Source organism: Salvelinus fontinalis, chromosome 34 (genome assembly GCF_029448725.1).
Source record: "Salvelinus fontinalis isolate EN_2023a chromosome 34, ASM2944872v1, whole genome shotgun sequence".
NCBI lineage: Eukaryota > Metazoa > Chordata > Actinopteri > Salmoniformes > Salmonidae > Salvelinus > Salvelinus fontinalis.
In genome coordinates, this window is record NC_074698.1 from 5,986,949 (window position 1) to 5,999,482 (window position 12,534).

At 46.0% G+C, this 12,534-nt stretch overlaps 1 pseudogene; it reads left to right on the forward strand.

Annotated features, from left to right (window-relative positions):
- The first annotated feature begins 282 nt into the window (after positions 1-282).
- LOC129833905 (uncharacterized) lies at positions 283-4,885 on the forward strand (annotated as a pseudogene).
- Positions 4,886-12,534: the final 7,649 nt, after the last annotated feature.

The following is a 12,534-nucleotide window of genomic DNA, read 5'->3' on the forward strand; positions in this document are numbered from 1 at the left end:
CTCAGGTGGACAGCATGAAGACCCAAGTGACCATCTGTTCCAATGGGTCCGAGGTCAGGTAGACAGAGATAGATGACCTAAAGAGAATTGTCCAGAACCTAACTCTAGAGTTGCAGCCACTGGAGACCCAGGTAATAAACCACATATGCCTATTTTTTTGTTTTACACAATGAAGTTTGCAGTCTTTGTTGCACTGACACTCTGGAGACAGAATCAGAGCTTTACAAGTTTAAAAGGGCTGCTCTTTCACTTTACTCACTCGCTTACAGAATCTATCAATGGAGAGGGACGAGATGGAAGTGAACGAGCAATACAGTGTTCACCTCAATCGGCTTCTGCAGCACTTAGACAGCCTGGAGGAGGAGGTGCTGCAGCTATGTACAGCCACAGAGCAGCAGGCTGTCGAGTACCTGATGCTACTGGCCATCAAGACCAGGCTGGAGCGGGTGATTGCTGAGTACAGGAGGCTGCTGGATGCAGTGGGAGCCAGGTAAGGCCAAGAAAAGGGTTGTCACCAGTGATTACCTAAGAAAAGGGAGAAACGGGTGATTTGACAGAAGCTAAATTCATGTCCGAGGTCTGACTGATACCTTTGTCTTCAGCAGGAAGTCAAGCTCCAACGCCATGGCTAGTGTCACGTCTCACTGTGCAATGAGCAATGGAACTGCCTTCCAACACATCTTCATGCCAATTCAGAGTTCCTCCATTAGCGTACCAAGAGCAGTGTACCAAGTATTAGTGAAACCTCAAGAAAGACCTCAAGCAGTTTAGAAAATGGAGGACAAGTGGTAGGTGCAGCCATTGGGGAGCAGGTTACTGGTGTGCAGAAAGTGTTTCTGTACAACGCCTTTGATAAAAGAGAAGAGTACAGTGTACACAAACTACTAATCAGGTTAGCACTGTAAAAGAAGTCCAAAGCAAGAGTTTAGAAAGTGGGCATCGAGTTGGATATTCAGAGAGTTGCGCTAACACCAGCTCTGCACAACATGGAGCTAGTGCTAACACCAGCTCTGCACAACATGGAGCTAGCGCTAACACCAGCTCTGCACAACATGGAGCTAGCGCTAACACCAGCTCTGCACAACATGGAGCTAGCGCTAACACCAGCTCTGCACAACATGGCGGTAGCGCTAACACCAGCTCTGCACAACATGGAGCTAGCGCTAACACCAGCTCTGCACGACATGGAGCTAGCGCTAACACCAGCTCTGCACAACATGGCGGTAGCGCTAACACCAGCTCTGCACAACATGGCGGTAGCGCTAACACCAGCTCTGCACAACATGGAGCTCACGTTGTGAGCAGCGTTGAGGGTAGAGTCAGACCACTTGATAATATCATTGTGATTATTTCAACAGCTCAGATTAGCGAAGATGCATCTCAGATGAAAGACACAGAAGTTGTTCAGATCACTAGTAGCGATGTTGATGTTACCAATGTTAACTGTGGAGGACAGACTGCTAGCAAGGTGAATGAAGAAGAGATAGGCATTGCCAATGACACAGTACAAGTTAGCAGTGAGGAGGCCGAGGTGGTTAGTGTCAGTGATGTAAAAAGCACAGGTCAGATAAAATGCAGGGAAACTGAGATCCAGGAGAGAAGTGTGGAAAGTGAGACTAATATTGACAGTGAAAATCAGATTGTTAGTACTGTGCATGATGCTCAGATTACCTCAGCGGAGGAAGAAAACCAACTCAGAAGTGAGGAGACTCCGATTGACAGCGTGGAGGTTACGAGTCCGATGAATAGCTGCCAAATTGAAACTCAGATTAGCAGTCCTGAAGGTGGAGTTCTGATTGTCTTGGAAAGTGTTGTTCAGATAACCCGTGTAGGAAATGGCATTCAGATCAGCTGTGTTGAACCTGGAGCACAGTTCTGCTCCTTGGAGATAAACATCACAGGAAATGAAGATCAGCCAACAGAAGTAATTATCACCCAATCAGAAGACAGGTTTGAGGTGAGAAATGTTGAATAGGGAGAGGGTGTTATCGTAGAGGAAACTATCATTGAGGAGACAAACAGTATATCCAGAAAAAGTGACGCCGTGGAAAGCAGCAGAGTTGAAAGTGTCGGACCGGTTGATGAGCTGGAAGTCACAGCTGTAGTTGGTGAGGCAGAAGATGCAGGTCAAACAAACTGTAAGGAGAGTAGAGGTCAAATGAGCATTGCTCAGGGTGGTGACCTGACTAGCACAATCCTAACAATAAGTGTGATTGAGATGAAGAGTGCTGATGAGGCTGGTGACCTGACTAGAAGTGTGGTTGAGATCAACAGTGCTGAGGGTGGGGATCTAACTAAAATGGCAGCAAGTGTGGTTGAGATGATCAGCACAGAGATATCAATGGCATTCAGCCCTGTGGAATGTGAGGTTCCGATTGTCCACAGGGAGTACAGAGCTCAAACACCCTTGATGGAGAGTGAAGGTAGGATTAGCAGGGATGTTCAAATGATTGACTCCGTCTCTACAGATGACATAAGCACTGTGGAAACTGTGTTTCCATCCGTGTGTCAGACCAGCGGGACAGGAAGTGGGCATATGATGTATAATGTGATAAGTGGACATATGATAACTAGTACAGGAAGTGGACGCGTGATAACTAGTGCAGGAAGTGGACATACGATAACTAGTGCAGGAAGTGGACATACGATAACTAGTGCAGGAAGTGGACATACGATAACTAGTGCAGGAAGTGGGCGCATGATAACTAGTGCAGGAAGTGGGCGCATGATAACTAGTGCAGGAAGTGGACATACGATAACTAGTGCAGGAAGTGGGCGCATGATAACTAGTGCAGGAAGTGGACATACGATAACTAGTGCAGGAAGTGGACATACGATAACTAGTGCAGGAAGTGGGCGCATGATAACTAGTGCAGGAAGTGGACACATGATAACTAGTGCAGGAAGTGGACCAAGTAGCAGAGGCAGACTCAGTGGTCCAGATAGCGGAGGCAGACTCAGTGGTCCAGGTAGCGGAGGCAGACTCAGTGGTCCAGGTAGCGGAGGCAGACTCACTGGTCCAGGTAGCGGAGGCAGACTCACTGGTCCAGGTAGCGGAGGCAGACTCACTGGGCCAGGTAGCGGAGGCAGACTCACTGGGCCAGGTAGCGGAGGCAGACTCACTGGGCCAGGTAGCGGAGGCAGACTCACTGGGCCAGGTAGCGGAGGCAGACTCACTGGTCCAGGTAGCGGAGGCAGACTCACTGGTCCAGGTAGCGGAGGCAGACTCACTGGTCCAGGTAGCGGAGGCAGACTCACTGGTCCAGGTAGCGGAGGCAGACTCACTGGTCCAGGTAGCGGAGGCAGACTCACTGGTCCAGATAGCGGAGGCAGACTCACTGGTCCAGATAGCGGAGGCAGACTCACTGGTCCAGGTAGCGGAGGCAGACTCACTGGTCCAGGTAGCGGAGGCAGACTCACTGGTCCAGGTAGCGGAGGCAGACTCACTGGTCCAGGTAGCGGAGGCAGACTCACTGGTCCAGGTAGCGGAGGCAGACTCACTGGTCCAGGTAGCGGAGGCAGACTCACTGGTCTAGGTAGCGGAGGCAGACTCAGTGGTCCAGGTAGCTGAGGCAGACTCAGTGGTCCAGATAGCGGAGGCAGACTCACTGGTCCAGATAGCGGAGGCAGACTCACTGGTCCAGATAGCGGAGGCAGACTCACTGGTCCAGATAGCGGAGGCAGACTCACTGGTCCAGATAGCGGAGGCAGACTCACTGGTCCAGATAGCGGAGGCAGACTCACTGGTCCAGATAGCGGAGGCAGACTCACTGGTCCAGATAGCGGAGGCAGACTCACTGGTCCAGATAGCGGAGGCAGACTCACTGGTCCAGATAGCGGAGGCAGACTCACTGGTCCAGATAGCGGAGGCAGACTCACTGGTCCAGATAGCGGAGGCAGACTCACTGGTCCAGATAGCGGAGGCAGACTCACTGGTCCAGATAGCGGAGGCAGACTCACTGGTCCAGATAGCGGAGGCAGACTCACTGGTCCAGATAGCGGAGGCAGACTCACTGGTCTAGGTAGCGAAGGCAGACTCAGTGGTCCAGGTAGCGGAGGCAGACTCACTGGTCCAGGTAGCGGAGGCAGACTCACTGGTCCAGGTAGCGGAGGCAGACTAAGTGGTCCAGGTAGCGGAGGCAGACTCACTGGTCCAGGTAGCGGAGGCAGACTCACTGGTCCAGGTAGCGGAGACAGACTCACTGGTCCAGGTAGCGGAGGTAGACTCAGTAGTGCAGGTAGTGGACATAAGATAAGTGGTACCAGCGGTGGAGATCAAATTAAATGTAATAGTACCGGCAATGGAGTCTGGACCCATGTCAATTCCGAAAGTGTCTCTCAGTTTAACAGAAACGCGAGCAATGAGAGGACTGGTAGACTTAGCAGTGCAGGAAGTGGAGAATGGAACGTTTATAGTGGAAATAATGGACAGATCAGGAATAGAATCAGCAGTGCTGGAAATGGAGGTCAACTAAGTAGCAGAAGCACATGAAGTGGCGGTAGACTAAGTAGTGCGGGTAGTGGACATATGATCAGCAGTGCAGGAAGTAGAGGTAGACTGAGTAGCAGTAGCACAGGAAGTGGAGGTAGTGGACATATGATCAGTAGTGCAGGTACTAGTGGACAGAAAATTAGTAGTACAGAGGGTGATGTCAGGATCAGCAGTGGGGGTCCAGCCAGCAGCCCCAGCAGAGTGACCATCAGGAACACAGGAAGCGGAGGCAGTGGAGGCAGAGAGCAGATCAGCGTCTGTAAAATGGCCGCCCGCTCCATATCAGCTGCCGTAAAAGAAAAATAGAAAGCCCAGGAGGTCCGTCGGGAATCCTACACAAAACAGGTGTCAGGTGAGAACCGCATTCCATCAAACGAGCATTACTACCTTTAAATGACCAGTATCATAATGCACCTTCATGCTAGAAAACATGTTTTCACTGGATCTCTGTCTGCAATAAATACCTGTTACTGTGCCTTTCATCATTGCTGTTAATAAGTAATGCACAGAGGTTTCTGTTTGAACAGTAATCTATAAAGTTCTGAAATATACTCTGACATAGGGACGCAGGGGTGATGGAATTTGTTCTACGCCAAACAAATGTATCTTATTGGATTCAGTTTCCTTGTAAGGCGCTTACACTTACATTTATCCAGAAGATGGCAGTATATACATTTAGGTGATCAGTTGTGGAGCGAGTCAGCTGGTCATCTCATTTGACACATTCACGCAAGTTAGTATAACTTTTAGATTTTATTTTAGTAGTTTGAAATCAATGTATCAAAGCTTAAATAAAGTTTCTGATTACTTATTACCTGATATTGTTTTTAATTATGAAAACATTTTGCTGTAATTACTTCACACTTATGAATACACTTGTTCTGGAATATTATTCTCATCTTATTTCGTTTTATTGTACTACATTTCAAATGTGTATTAGAAAGTGTGCTTATAATAAAGTGTTACTTTCTTCAAACATGAAACAAACTGGCTTTGGGTGTGTTCATAAAGTCACTCTGGCTATCGACTCCGATTTCAGAGCACTCTCGTCTGAGTGTAAACCTCAGCAAAAAAAAAACGTAATTTCCAGCAGCACAGTTACAGTCACCAACACTACAGATAACATGAAAACAGCCTAACTAGCTCTGCTACGTTGAGTAAAATGGTCAGAGTGAAGTGTTCTCGCATTTGTGTCTGGAAGTAGCTAGCAAGTTAGCCAACTTTAGCCCGTTAGCTTGAGTGCTTGACTGCAGCTGTGAGGTCAGAACGCTCTGATCAACTCTACTCTGCCAGAGTGTCCAGTGTGCGCTCTGAACTGACAACACTCAGGAGCAGCAATTTAGAAACGCCCAGAGCGCACTCTGGCACTCCAGAGTGAATTTACAAACGCACCCTTAGTTGGTGCATTCGTAAATGCTATTTAATTCCGGTGACAGTCTAAACAGCTGACAGAAAAAAAACATGTTTAGTGAGGTAGTAAGGTACTGTCTACTCTACAGAGCTCAGTGAACAGTGTTGGGGAAGCTACTCTGAAAATATACGCTGAACAAAAATATAAACGCGACATGCAACACTTTCAAAGATTTGACTGAGTTACTGTTCATATAAGAACATCAGATAATGTAAATAACTAAATTAGGCCCCAATTATGGATTTCACATGACTGGGAATACAGATATGCGTCTGTTGGCCACAGATACCTTAACAAATAAGGTAGGGGTGTGGATCAGAAAACCAGTCAGTATGTGGTGTGACCACCATTTGCCTCATGCAGCAGGACATGTCTCCTTCGCAAAGAGTTGATCTGGCTGTTGATTGTGGCCTGTGGAATGTTGTCCCACTAGCCACTCCTCTTCAATGGCTGTGCGAAGTTACTGGATATTGCTGAGAACTGGAACACGCTGTCATACATGGGTGACATGTCTGGTGAGTATGCAGGCCATGGAAGAACTGGGACATTTTCAGCTACCAGGAATTGTGTCCAGATCCTTGTGACATGCGGCCGTGCATTATCATGCTGAAACATGAGGTGATGTTTGGCGGATGGATGGCACGACAATGGGCCTCAGGAACTCTTCACGGTGTCTCTGCGCATTCAAATTGCCATCAATAAAATGCAATTGTTTTCATTGTCCGTAGTTTATGCCTGCCCATACGATAATGCAGGGTTTCCCAAACTCGGTCCTCAGAACCCCAAGGGGTGCACGTTCATCCCCCCCCCCCCCCCTTGCAATACACAGCTGATTCAAATGATGAACTAATCATCAAGCTTTGATAATTTGAATCAGCTGTGTAGCAAAAACCAAAACTTGCATCCCTTGGAGTCACGAGGACCGAGGTGAGGAAACGCTGCCATAACCCCACCGCCACCATGCGGAACTCTGTTCACAACGTTTACATCAGCAAATCCCTCGCCCACACAATGCCATAGACACTATCTGCCATCTGCCCAGTAGTTGAAACCGGGATTCATTAATGAAGAGCACACTTCTCCAGTGTGCCAGTGGCATTTGCCCACTGAAGTCGGTTACGACGCCGAACTGCAGTAAGGTCAAGACCCTGGTAAGGATGACAAGCACGTAGATGAGCTTCCCTAAGACAGTTTGTGCAAATCCACAGTTTCATCAGCTGTCCTGGTCTCAGACGATCCCGCAGGTGAAGAAGCCGGATGTGGAGGTCCTGGGTTGGCATGGTTACATGTGGTCTGTGGTTGTGAGGCTGGTTGGACGTACTGCCAAATTCTCTAAAACAACGTTGGAGGTGGATTATGATAGAGAAATTAATATTAAATTCTCTGGCAACAGCTCTGGTGGACATTCCTGCAGTCAGCATGCCAATTGCGTGCTCCCTTGAAACTTGAGACATTTGTGTTATTGTATTGTGTGACAACTGCACATTTTAAAGCGGCATTTTATTGTCCCCAGCACAAGGTGCACCTGTCTAATGATTATGCTGTTTAATCAGCTTCTTGATATGCCACACATGTCAGGTGGATGGATTATCTTGACAAAGGAGTAATGCTCATTAACAGGGATGTAAACAAATTTGTGCAAAACATTTGAGAGAAATAAGCTCTTTGTGCGTATTGAAAAAGTCTGGGATGTTTTATTTCAGCTAATGAAACATGGGAACAACACTTTACATGTTGCATTTATATATTTGTTCAATGTTTTAAAATATATATTTTTAATTTGCTTGGGAGGAAGTGTTGGCTGTGCATTTGGCCAATGACAGGCATTCCACATTTAATCCCACCCACATGTGAAAATCAAAATGTCATCCTTTTTGGGGGTTTATATTCAAAAACGAGATAACAAAAATCAAGCCATTTTTCCTGTTTTCCTGTTTTTGTCCAACAATAAAAAATATATATAAAAACGGGCAGTTTTCTCATTCCCGATAGCTCCATTTTAATGCGGAAAAGGACCTGTAACACTGATGTAGATTAACTTCTGCCACCTCCACTTCCATAAGAAATTATTCCCTTATGTAACACTGTCACATGCACACTTCAGAGCTATCCACACTGCCGCCATGCGACACACTTCTGTAACTTCTCTCTACCACACTGGAGCTTTTAAGATTATGCTCTCTACACTCATAATTCTATCGTACGCTGATACTTCCACCTACAAGATAATAACTGAATTCTGCATGTGTAGAAAGATCGTTTTTTTAAGGTTAGATACAGTCGAAGTCGGAAGTTTACATTCACTTAGGTTGGAGTCATTAAAACTCGTTTTTCAACCACTCCACAAATTTCTTGTTAACAAACTATACTTTTGGCAAGTTGGTTAGGACATCTACTTTGTGTATGACACAAGTCATTTTTCCAACAATTGTTTACAGACAGATTATTTCACTTATAATTCACTGTATCACAAGTTTACATACACTAAGTTGACTGTGCCTTTAAACAGCTTGGATAATTCCAGAAAATGATGTCATGGCTTTAGAAGCTTCTGATAGGCTAATTGACATCATTTGAGTCAATTGGAGGTGTACCTGTGGATGTATTTCAAGGCCTACCTTCAAACTCAGTGTCTCTTTGCTTGACATCATGGGAAAATCAAAGGAAATCAGCCAAGAACTGAGAAAAAAAATTGTAGACCTCCACAAGTCTGGTTCATCCTTGGGAGCAATTTCCAAATGCCTGAAGGTACCACGTTCCTCTGTACAAACAATAGTACGCAAGTATAAACACCATGGGACCATGAAGCCGTCATACTGCTCAGGAAGGAGACTTGTTCTGTCTCCTAGAGATGAACGTACTTTGGTGCGAAAAGTGCAAATCAATCCCAGAACAACAGCAAAGCACATTGTGAAGATGCTGGAGGAAACAGGTACAAAAGTATTAATGTCCACAGTAAAACGAGTCCTATATTGACATAACCTGAAAGGCCGCTCAGCAAGGAAGAAGCCACTGCTCCAAAACCGGCATAAAAAAGCCAGACTACGGTTTGCAACTGCACATGAGGACAAAGATCATACTTTTTGGAGAAATGTCCTCTGGTCTGAAGAAACAAAAATAGAACTGTTTGGCCATCCGTGAAGCACGGGGGTGGCAGCATCATGTTGTGGGGGTGCTTTGCTGCAGGATGGACTGGTGCACTTCACAAAATAGATGGCATCATTATGTGGATATACTGAAGCAATATCTCAAGACATCAGTCAGGAAGTTAAAGCTTGGTCGCAAATGGGTCTTCCAAATGGACAATGACCACAAGCATACTTCCAAAGTTGTGGCAAAATGGCTTAAGGACAACAAAGTCAAGGTATTGGAGTGGCCATCACGAAGCCCTGACCTCAATCCTATAGAACATTTGTGGGCAAAACTGAAAAAGCGTGTGCAAGCAAGGAGGTCTACAAACCTGACTCAGTTACACCAGCTCTGTCAGGAGGAATGGGCCAAAATTCACTCAACTCATTGTGGGAAGCTTGTGGAAGGCTACCCAAAATGTTTGACCCACGTTAAACAATTTAAAGCCAATGCTACCAAATACTAATTGAGTGTATGTAAACTTCTGACCCACTGGGAATGTGATGAAGGAAATAAAAGCTGAAATAAATAATTCTCTCTACTATTATTATGACATTTCACATTCTTAAAATAAAGTGGTGATCCTAACTGACCTAGGACAGGGAATTTTTATTAGGATTAAATGTCAGGAACTGTGAAAAACTGAGGTTAAATGTATTTGGCTAAGGTGTATGAAAAGTTCCGACTTCAACTGAACATACAATTACAGGCAATTAAAACCAATGTTATGGAAGGAAGTAGGATGCTGCAGAGAATGAGCAATGACTTGAGTTTCTTGCTCATTCATCAAAGGGCTGGGCTGACAAGAAGAAATGCCAGAATGGGAGTAGGTGAATGGGAGGGTTTGTAAGCATCTGGAGGTGGCTCATCAAAATGTCCATGACTTGGTATAGAGTTGACTTTTGCTATGTAAAGGGCAGCCACCATCACCTCATGTTTCCGCATTTTTACACACATGAAACTGTTGACCGTGAAAAACCCAGCAGCGTTGCAGTTCTTAACACAGTGTGCCTGGCACATACTATCATACCCCGTTCAAAGACACAAATCTTTTGTCTTGCCCATTCCCCCTCTGAATGGCACACATACACAATCCATGTCTCAATTGTCTCAAGGCTTAACCTGTATCCTCCCCTTCATCTACACTGATTGAAGTGGATTTAACAAGTGACATCCAATAAGGGATCATAGCTTTCACCTGGATTCACCTGGTCAGTCTATGTGATGGAAAGAGCAGGTGTTCCTAATGTTTTGGACACTCAGTGTAGTCTCTGTGACTGAAAAGTGAAGTGTCCTAGAAGTTGGCATAATTAGTTCCAACAGAGTAATGGGCTTGTGAGAGTATATAAGGGAAATGTAGAGAACAACTAAATACCTCATGCATCCTGTCTTTACAAAGAAAACATATTGATACAACAGTAGCTAAGATGGGGAGAAGACTGTCCATAATAAAGCGCTACTCTGCCTTCTTAACAACACTATCATCAAGACAGGTCCTACAGACCCTAGTTTTGTCACACCTAGACTACGGTTCAGTATTGTGGTCAGGTGCCACAAAAGGGACTTATTGTTGTATGGTGGTATTATACATTTTGTATTGTAGATACAGTATATAGTGGTGTAGTAATATTATATGATGTACTGTTTTATCTTTTGTTTTATATGTAATGTAAGTGCTTTAATGTGTTTGTAACCCAGGAAGAGTGCTAATGGGGATCCCTAATAAATACAAATACAAATATTATAATATTGCATTCAATAGTGCAGTCAAGTAGCAAGGCCATTAAACTGGCACAGCCGATACCATTGTGCCTGCTGGGATGGTATGAATTAATGGGGTTGAATCAGAAATAAGCATGTGGTGGCTTTACAAATAGGAATCAAATTCTACTTTGAAAATATGGTGTATCACTGTTTTCATTAGTGGCATGAGTCAGGGGCAAAAGCTAGTTCTCTCGTTCTTTCTCCATGACCATGAAGCCCCGCTGATCCCTCACGACTGGACTACCGACGTAATCCGCCCGAGGGGGCTCCTCCGTCGCGACGTCCCCTGAATGCCCATCTGCTAGCCTGCTATCCGCGGCCCGCTAGCTGTCTAGAGCATACCGGACTGTTAGCTAAAGAGGTCCATCAGCCAATTTCTTGGGCTACTATAGCTATTTTGCCAATTGGCCTGGACCCTTTTACTACACAGACCCCTGATGATCCATCACGACTGGTCTGCCGACGTAACCGCACGAGGGGGCTACAACAGACTTCTTCCGTTGCGATGTCCCTCTAAGGCCCGTCTGCTAGCTTGCTATCCCCGGCACGCTAGCTTATTGAATCGCTGTGTCTCCATCCCGCCCAGCTACTCACTGGACCCTATGATCACTCGGCTACGCATGCCTCTCCCTAATGTCAATATGCCTTGTCCATTGCTGTTTTGGTTAGTGATTATTGTTTTATTTCACTGTAGAGCCTCCAGCCCTGCTCAATATGCCTCAGCTAACCCTCTTGTCCCACCTCCCACACATGCGGTGACCTCACCTGGTGTCACGCCCTGGCCTTAGTATTCTTTGTTTTCTTGATTATTTTAGTTAGGTCAGGGTGTGACATGGGGAATGTTTATGTTTTGTTAGTTTTGGGTGTTTATATGGTAAAGGGGTTATGGGGTGTAGTATATGGGTTTGTGTTGAGTGTAGATGTCTAGCGTTGTCTATGTATGTTTAGTTGTCTAGGAGAGTCTATGGTTACCTGAATGAGTTCCCAATTAGAGACAGCTGATTTCGGTTGTCTCTGATTGGGAGCCTTATTTAGGGTAGCCATAGGCTCTCATTGGTTGTGAGTAATTGTCTATGTAGAACGTTTGTAGCCTGTATGTATGTGCACAACGTTTGTAGCTTCACGGTCGTTTTGTTGTTTTGTTATTTTGTATAGAGTTTTGTGTCGTGTTCATCTTCGTGTTGTTAAATAAAAGAAGATGGCTTATTTTCCAACTGCTGCATTTTGGTCCGTCAATCCGCCACACGATCGTGACAGAATTACTCACCATAGGACCAAGCGGCATGGAAGGCGGCAACAGGACCTACCTACACAGGATTTCTGGAGTTGGGAGGACGAATTGGAAGGAGATGGACCTTGGGATCAACCTGGAGAATATCGCCTCCCTCGTGAAGAGCTGGAGGCAGCGAAAGCCGAGAGGAGGCGATATGAGGAGGCAGCAAGGAAGCAAGGCTGGAGACCCGTGAGTAATACCCAAAAATTTCTTGGGGAGGGGCTCATGGGGAATGGGGCGAGTCCAGATGGGAGAACTGCGTCAACTTCCCGTGCTTCCCGTGCTTCCTCTAAGAGGGAACCTGAGCCAGTCGGGCTGAGATTGGAGGGGAGCAATGGGAGTGATGCAGAGACGGTTAAGGATTTATTGGGGAGGTTGGAAGAGAGTAAAATGAGGGAGCTGCTGTGTTGGTGTGTGAGGCACAAGATCCACCCGACAGAGCGTGTGCGGGATGTGAGGTTACCT